At 46.9% G+C, this 8,909-nt stretch overlaps 1 pseudogene; it reads left to right on the forward strand.

Annotated features, from left to right (window-relative positions):
* The first annotated feature begins 3,159 nt into the window (after positions 1-3,159).
* On the forward strand, positions 3,160-3,902 carry LOC123084036 (ethylene-response factor C3-like; annotated as a pseudogene).
* Positions 3,903-8,909: the final 5,007 nt, after the last annotated feature.

Below are 8,909 nucleotides of genomic sequence, written 5' to 3' on the forward strand. Positions count from 1 at the left end.
CACCCTGCCGAACGGCAGAGGAGCCTCGTCCCGGCTGACGGTAGTAAGTTTATCTCTTGTTGAATTAGGTTAATCAATTCTCCCTATGTGAATGAGACAACTTGACACCAGATGGCATTTCATCAATCGATTATTGTCCATCGAGTGTGTCTCATTCAGTATGTTGATAGCCCAATAAAAGAGATTTTTAATTTGAAATTATTTGTTTAATATTTTTATTTTTCCAGTTTTGTTGTTGCTCTATGCTTTTTACCGTCCCGTCGGCCCGATTGTTTCAGCGGGGTTTGCGGCACCCACTGTGATATGACCAACGCTAAAGTTGTTTGTACCGACGACCACCACGATGTACAAGACGCTGGTCTAGGTCAAGTTATGGCAGCTCGGCTTGATAATATGATGCATCCTAGTGAGGAGAATATTAAGGTTGAACCAGAGTCAGTTGGTATTGTGCAAAATACAAGGCGTGAGAGTCAAACCAGGCTAGAGACATTTATTTTAGCAGATAAACAAACGAGTACTGGTCCTTGTGAGGAAGTTAGATTTTTCACGTACATGCATGGAGGATGGAGATACTATTACTCTGGGGACCAATTAATTAAAGTGGAGGATGTGTTTGCTGCACGCATATGGTTCAGACGACGGGGGCTGGTCACAATATTTTTGTTCATATTTTTACCTTTCAAGAAACGTACGAGCAAAGGAAGTTGTGCATGTCGTAAACTCTCCTTGAAGGCTGTTGGCTGGGGGCCACCAACAGCGTATACGACCATGTTGTTACCAAGGTAGAGTCCTAGTAGATTATTCAGGCAAGTTTTAGTCAGTTTATTAAATTTGATATATCTGCTGAGATGTAAAAGGCAGAAGTTGTTTAAATTAGTAGAGGTCAAGATAGATGGGTTGAGTTTGCCACGCAAGTTAGATTGGTCGACCACTATATAAGGTCATATATGTGCGCCATGTAAAACAGGTTATTTTTATTTGAAATAGACACGATGTGTTTTTCAGGGTAGATACCCGTATCAAGTTTTAGAGGGATCTTTAGAAAACCTCTGTGTTGCGATTTTCTCTTCGTGGAAATTGTGTTGCGCGTGAGTACCTTCGTCGAGATTGGTTTTCTCGTGCTGGGCCGCAAGGTTCAAACCCTCTACTTCGTGTACATCGCGTGCGCGGGCGAGAGGTTGCTACTGGTGGTGGTGGAGTGTCGTGAAAGATCGAACCGCAACAACCGACCGGATCTCACCACGAGGTTCGGTCGTTATCACACTGGGACCTCAATTGCATGCAGCGCGCATATCAACACTTAGCTCACGGCTATGATATCAGCTTCATACATACGAATCCTGACGAAGGAAGACATATTCGGCTAGTACGTCAATGATGAGAATGACAAAAGTTCGCCTGAGCCGGTGAACTTCATAGAGGCAATTGTTGTAGCTAACGACGAGTAGGTAGTTAAAGATGGTCAAGAGGGTGGAAGAGTAGGAGAGAAGCAGCTGAAGCCATCATGCATCACCTGAATGCATTGAACTTCACTTACCCCAATACAAATTGACCAGAGTGGGTCCTAGATTTTTGATTTTAACAAAAAAAACACATATATATGATGAGTTTCATGCAGGTGAAACTAGGTAAAGACTCCAATTGTCACTACTTTGCCGAGTTCCCAACAAAAAGAACTTGGCACAAGATGACTCTTTCGCCGCCAACCTGCCAACAACAAGCTTGTAGTAGTAAGTTTAGTCCCACCTCGCGCGCCAGAGGTGGGATGCGGCCTGCTTAAATAGTTGTGCCGTGTAAATGATGCAAGCTTGAGCCATCATTGCACACTTTATGAAAGATATGATTGTGACAATGGATCTTCTTTGCTTATATTTGTAGAGATGATTCATTGTCATAGATTGTGAGGCTGTTTGGTTTGGAGCCTTGAGCTGCCCAGCCAAAACATTGGTCGTTGACCAGGCTTCGGCTGGCCGCTTGGATCGCCTCCAAAATTTTGGTGCGCCGGCCCGCCTCAGCTCCATCCCGCTGCTCTTGAGCCAAATCGTTGGCAGAAACGCGGGCGGCTGAATCCCTCGCCAATATTTTGGCGTGCCAATAGCGCCCAGGATTTGGCAGGGCGGACATGGAAACTAACCAAACAGCCCCTGTATCCCACACAAAATATGCATTAATGGCTACTCAGCTCTTTTTTGAATAATTTCATCTCAAGCTTCATCGGTCCATACTGCCCGTTAGGGTCGCTTTTTTTTTTTACCGGGGCAGGGTTTGAGGCGCCCACTGACACTAGCCCTTATATTACAGGATGGAGGGAGTATGTGTCATGTGTGCTAGGCACCATTCGGTGCTGGCGACTTTGCCTTGAACTTGACCATAAAGGAAGGAAAAGTGTCTAGAGTTCTACATACATGTTTCTGCCTATTAACGACACATAACAAAAGAAAAAGATAGAATTGGTTTTACAATAATAATGAAAAACGGCGCAGCAAGGCACGCATCACTTTCTAGTTGGTATGAATTCCCCAATGATCGTTCACATATCCTAATACGCTCTATTGCTTCCCATCTCGAATGTACGGGATAAACGGTAAATTTGAAAACACAAAAAAAAACTGATTTTCTTTTTTCACCTGCAGCACTATTGCTTTAAGTGTTCTATTTACGTTCATTTTTTTCTGAAGCAATGACTGCTTTTGATTAGATAAAATATATTTTTTTTGGGAAAAAATATATTAAAATTAATGTTCAAAAATTGCATTTTGTGTAGAGCACCGACTTTGTTTTTCAGTCCATAGCACCACGAATGTCATTTCTGCATGAAAAATGCAGGCATGTAGAATACTCTAACATGCCCACTGCAAACATAATTCAAATATTTTGGAATTACTTTAATATACATTTTAAATTTTACTCTTCAAAACAAATGTGCCCCAGCACTTAAACAAAGGAAGTGACAGGGAAGCAGAGCATTTTTCCAATAATTCCAACTCTACCCTCCCCTGCATCGTTCTCATCTCTGCTCAACGAACTTGGCACCACCGGTATAAATTCCATCCGTTCCAACCTCCAAGTCCATCTCGGATCCCAGTAGCACGGCCCCTTCTTCTCCGTCTTGTACATCTACGTCGCCCCGGCTGGCTAACCACCGGCGTCGGCAACTTCCTGGCCCGCCGCTAAATGACCACACAGCAAAACCACCACCGAGCAGCAGCGGAAGAATTCCCGCTGCACTCGCCTGCCTCCTCCACCGGCTCCGCGGACTCCGCGCCCCGGCCATGCCGCCGGTGCTCCCGTTCGACACCAACGGCGCCGACGAGATGCTCCTGCTCGATATGATCTCCCAGTACCACCACGTCCAGCATGCCGCGGCCGCACCCACGATTGCGCCGGTGAAGCGGGAGGCCAGCCAAGAGGAAGACAAGGCGGCCGTGGACGTCGGGCGCGCGTTCCGCGGGGTGCGCAAGCGGCCGTGGGGCAAGTACGCAGCCGAGATCCGTGACTCGACGCGGAACGGCGTGCGGGTGTGGCTGGGCACCTTCGACAGCCCGGAAGCTGCGGCGCTGGCGTACGACGAAGCTGCCTTCGCCATCCGCGGCGGCGCCGCCGTGCTGAACTTCTCCGCCGACCATGTCCGGCGTTCTCTTGAGGGCGTAGCAGACGACGTGTGCGGTCGTGCCCATAGCGTGTCGCCCGTGCTGGCGCTCAAGCGGCGGCACTCCATGCGTAGCCGGAAGGCCGTGACGACAGGCAGGAAGTCGAAGGCCGCCACCCGGGGGGCGCAGCCAGAGGGCATGGTGATGGAGCTTGAGGACCTTGGTACGGAGTACCTGGAGCAGCTGCTCGGCGCCTCCGAGGACACCACCTCCATGAATTCATGCTGCTGGACCCACCATTCCATGACTTGAAGATCGCTCGCTGTTTTTCTCTTTCTTGTCGCTCAGTCTTGTTCTAGCTAGATAGAATTCAGATAGCTTCGTTGGGATCGACGGCTGTGCAGGTTTGGTTCGGAAGTTCAAATTATTTTGGTTCGGAAGTTCAAAATTTTTTTTGCCCCGTCAAAATGAATGGTTTTGGATGCTTCACCTAAAGCTTGGCAAGAAAAAAAAAAGCACCACAACGAATTTTATGGTTGACGGCTGAAGTGGAATGGAGCGTTCTTACGTGGGTGCTGACGTGGCACAAAAAGGATGAAATGCATACATGTGTTGATTGACCAGGTCAAGAGCCCAAACATGCATCCATGCAAGTTGGTAGCACTCTCTCACGTGCAATTATAAACACAAGAATAGCAAAAGGAGAAAGGTATACCTACTTTTCGTCCTTCTACTTTTAGCGTAGTTTAGATTTGATTTGATACCTTAATTTTATATAATCCGACAACTTCACGTTCAACTACTAAAACCGGACAAGGTTCATCCCGGAGGCGGTTTTGGTACTGACTCACCCCGGTTTTTACTGTGCTGACTCAATTTGTGTACCTTTTTTTGTCAAATCTGTGATTAAAAAGAATTGGCGTATTATTTTCAAACGCACGTATCTTTTCCAAGTTTGCATATCTTTCAAATTCGTGCATGTTTTTCAAGTCCGTGAACTTTTTTGAAATTAACATGCTATTTTCAAATCCATGCACTTTTTTCAACTTTGTGTATTTTTTTTCCAAATTCACATATTTTTGTGGGAAATTTCGTTAACCTGAATAAAGTACACCGATGTAAAAAAATATAAAATTGAAAAAGATGAGCGAACTTGAATAAAGTACATGAATTTCAAAAGGTACATGAATTTCAAAAAAGATCATGCATTTGAAAAAGCACGCGGTTTTGAAAAAAAACAGATAATAGAAAAGTGCGTGGATTTGAAAAAAGTACGCAAACTTGAAAAAGTATTAGGACTTTAAAAAAGAAGTGCCCGGATTTCAAAAATATATGGATTTGAAAAAAGTTACATGAATTTGAGTCAGCTTCGGTAAAAAACGTAGTGGGTCGGCACCAAAACTGGTGAAAACCAAGATCAGGGACGAATCTTGTCCGGTTTCACTGGTTTGGAGTGCAAGTTGTCTGGTTTTAAAGTCGAGGGGCTAAATCTAGACTCGGTCAAGAGTTGAGAGCCAAAAAATATACTTTTCTCTAAGATAAACAAGACTACTCCAATCGAATTGAGTCGATATGGTGGTATGTACATATTCAGTTTGATTGGCATGTCGTATTAGTTCAATCAATGCCAGTGCAATGGATATGGTTAGTTTGTTTTGCTTCCACCTCATAGTGGGTAAAGACAGTCGTCATGTTTGAATTCCTCTGGCTTGGATTGTTCCCAAAAAGAAAGCAACAAAATAGGGAGTAAGAGTTAGACGGGTTGAGCGAGAGTGCTGACATGGCATGTCAAAGATGAAGAGAACACAGCTCAAGGTTAGATGCATGGATGCATGTCTTGACAAGGTCCGAGTCCAAACATGTTGGTGAGCTAGTGGTTTTTGTAAAACAATCATCGGGGCCTTAATGCATTACTCAAAGGGGCCACTAGCTGCCAAGTTTACAGAGACGACGCCATGATATGGTGGCATCTTTCTATTGCTGCACCCTAAATCTACCCAACCCAAGAGTAATCTATTGTTCCCGAGTATTGCACTGAAGGGGAGCGTCTCATTGTTGAATAGATGAACATTGTGGGCCAAATTAGGCTCTTTGACTATGATCACGTGCGAGTATAACAAACAAATGGTTTTTACGGGACGCGGCAAAACATCTTCCCCAACATCTAGTTTCACGGGCTAGGAGGATGATCCGAGCTCAGCCCCTATCCGCATCGAGATTTGGCGGGAGAGACATTTCCACGCGGCTGTTCCCGCTCCCCCCACCCTCCGCCACCATTGCCCCGCCACCGCATGTTCCAGTGCATCTTCCCCAGCCGTCCTCGCCACCATGGATGACTCCTTGCTAGCCCCACCACCGTCGAGGTAGCGCACGCTCCTTTCCCTCGGGCGGATCTCGTCGCCGGCCATGTTGGCCCTGCCGTCGCCCAAGTTAACACCGCGCCTGCCCGCAAGCGGCAGGGCAACGTGGTCGTGTAGGGTGAGAATCCGGCAGCCCTCGCCGCGAAAGCCCGCACTTCGGGCGCCGACGCTGCTGCGCGATCTCGGCCGGTGGCGGAGAAGGTCACCAAGGCCACCAGCGACAAGAGGAAGAGGATTCCGGCTACAAAGAAGCTGCCTCCTTCATCTGCTCACTCCATCCCCAAAAGAGGTGCCCCGGCGATGCCGTTCAACGGTGCTACTCCCCCCGCAAGTGAGGTGTTCGACAAAATGGCCGGAAGGTATGCGTCTTTGGTCATGACAATTTTCTTTGATTTTCGCCATTTTTGCGATAGCTCGTGACTTGTTGTCGTTCGCTATAGCGGTGGTTCAAACAATGCAACTGCCGAGTTCGTGAACTTGTTGGACACCAACGCCGTTGACATTGATCAAGCCCCGTTCGCCGCATTCGACTACACTGAAACGAAGGGCGGCGTGGACGATCATGGTTGTGAGGAAGAATTGGATGAGATCGAAGCAGAAGCGTATGGGCAATCGCAAACAAAAACTGGGAAAAGCCAAAGATCAAAGAACTACACGAACTTGGAAAATCAAGTTCTCATCAATGCACGGAGTGCGGTGTCTCTCAATGCATGCATGGGTACTTCTCAAACCGCCAAGAGGTATTGGCAAAGGTGTTGGGGAACGTAGTAATTTCAAAATTTTCCTACGCACACGCAAGATCATGGTGATGCATAGCAACGAGAGGGGAGAGTGTAGTCCACGTACCCTCGTAGACCGAAAGCGGAAGCGCTATATCAATGCGGTTGATGTAGTCGTACGTCTTCACGATCTGACCGATCCAAGCACCGAAACTACGGCACCTCCGAGTTCTAGCACACGTTCAGCTCGATGACGATCCCCGGACTCCGATCCAGCAAAGTGTCGGGGAAGAGTCCCGTCAGCACGACGGCGTGGTGACGATCTTGATGTTCTACTGTCGCAGGGCTTCGCCTAAGCACCGCTACAATATTATCAAGGAGTATGGTGGAGGGGGGCACCGCACATGGCTAAGAGAACGATCACGAAGATCAACTTGTGTGTCTAGAGGTGCCCCTGCCCCCGTATATAAAGGAGCAAGGGGGGGGGGGTGCGGCCGGCCCTAGGAGGAGGCTTGCCGGAGGAGTCCTACTCCCACCGGGAGTAGGACTCCCCCCTTTCCCTAGTTGGATTAGGACTTGGAGGGAAGGAAGAGAGGGGGAAAAGGAAAGGGGGGGGGGGGCGCCGCCCCCCCTCCTTGTCCAATTCGGACTTGGGAGGGGAGGGGCGCGCGGCAGCCCCTAGGCCTCCTCTCCTCTTCCTCCACTAGGCCCAATAAGGCCCATTAGGTTACCGGGGGGTTCCGGTAACCTCCCGGTACTCCGGTAAAATGCCGATTTCACCCGGAACACTTCCGATGTCCAAACATAGGCTTCCAATATATCAATCTTTATGTCTCGACCATTTCGAGACTCCTCGTCATGTACGTGATCAAATCCGGGACTCCGAACAACATTCGGTACATCAAAATATATAAACTCATAATGAAACTGTCATCGTAACGTTAAGCGTGCGGACCCTACGGGTTCGAGAACAATGTAGACATGACCGAGACACGTCTCTGGTCAATAACCAATAGCGGAACCTGGATGCTCATATTGGCTCCTACATATTCTACGAAGATCTTTTATCGGTCAGACCGCATAACAACATACGTTGTTCCCTTTGTCATCGGTATGTTACTTGCCCGAGATTCGATCGTCGGTATCTCAATACCTAGTTCAATCTCGTTACCGGCAAGTCTCTTTACTCGTTCCGTAATACTTCATCTCGCAACTAGATCATTAGTTACATTGCTTGCAAGGCTTAAGTGATGTGCATTACCGAGAGGGCCCAGAGATACCTCTCCGACAATCGGAGTGACAAATCCTAATCTTGAAATACGCCAACCCAACATGTACCTTTGGAGACACCTGTAGAGCACCTTTATAATCACCCAGTTGCGTTGTGACGTTTGGTAGCACATAAAGTGTTCCTTCGGTAAACGGGAGTTGCATAATCTCATAGTCACAGGAACATGTATAAGTCATGAAGAAAGCAATGGCAACATACTAAACGATCGGGTGCTAAGCTAATGGAATGGGTCATGTCAATCACATCATTCTCCTAATGATGTGATCCCGTTAATCAAATGACAACACATGTCTATGGTTAGGAAACATAACCATCTTCGATTGACGAGCTAGTCAAGTAGAGGCATACTAGTGACGTTTAGTTTGTCTATGTATTCACACAAGTATTATGTTTCCGGTTAATACAATTCTAGCATGAATAATAAACATTTATCATGATATAAGGAAATAAAATAATAACTTTATTATTGCCTCTAGGGCATATTTCCTTCAGTCTCCCACTTGCACTAGAGTCAATAATCTAGATTACACGGTAATGATTCTAACACCCATGGAGCTTTGATGTTGATCATGTTTTGCTTGTGGAAGAGGCTTAGTCAACGGGTCTGCTACATTCAGATCCGTATGTATCTTGCAAATCTCTATGTCTCCCACCTGGACTAGATCCCGGGTGAAATCTGGATTCCTTTGCCAAGGCAATTGCACCAGTATTGTCACAAAAGATTTTCATTGGACCCGATGCACTAGGTATGACACCTAGATCGGATATGAACTCCTTCATCCAGACTCCTTCATTTGCTGCTTCCGAAGCAGCTATGTACTCCGCTTCACATGTAGATCCCGCCACGACGCTTTGTTTAGAACTGCACCAACTGATAGCTCCACCGTTTAATGTCAACACGTATCCAGTTTGCGATTTAGAATCGTCCAGATCAGTGTCAAAGCTTGCA

The sequence above is a fragment of the Triticum aestivum genome, chromosome 4A (genome assembly GCF_018294505.1).
Source record: "Triticum aestivum cultivar Chinese Spring chromosome 4A, IWGSC CS RefSeq v2.1, whole genome shotgun sequence".
Classification (NCBI taxonomy): domain Eukaryota; kingdom Viridiplantae; phylum Streptophyta; class Magnoliopsida; order Poales; family Poaceae; genus Triticum; species Triticum aestivum.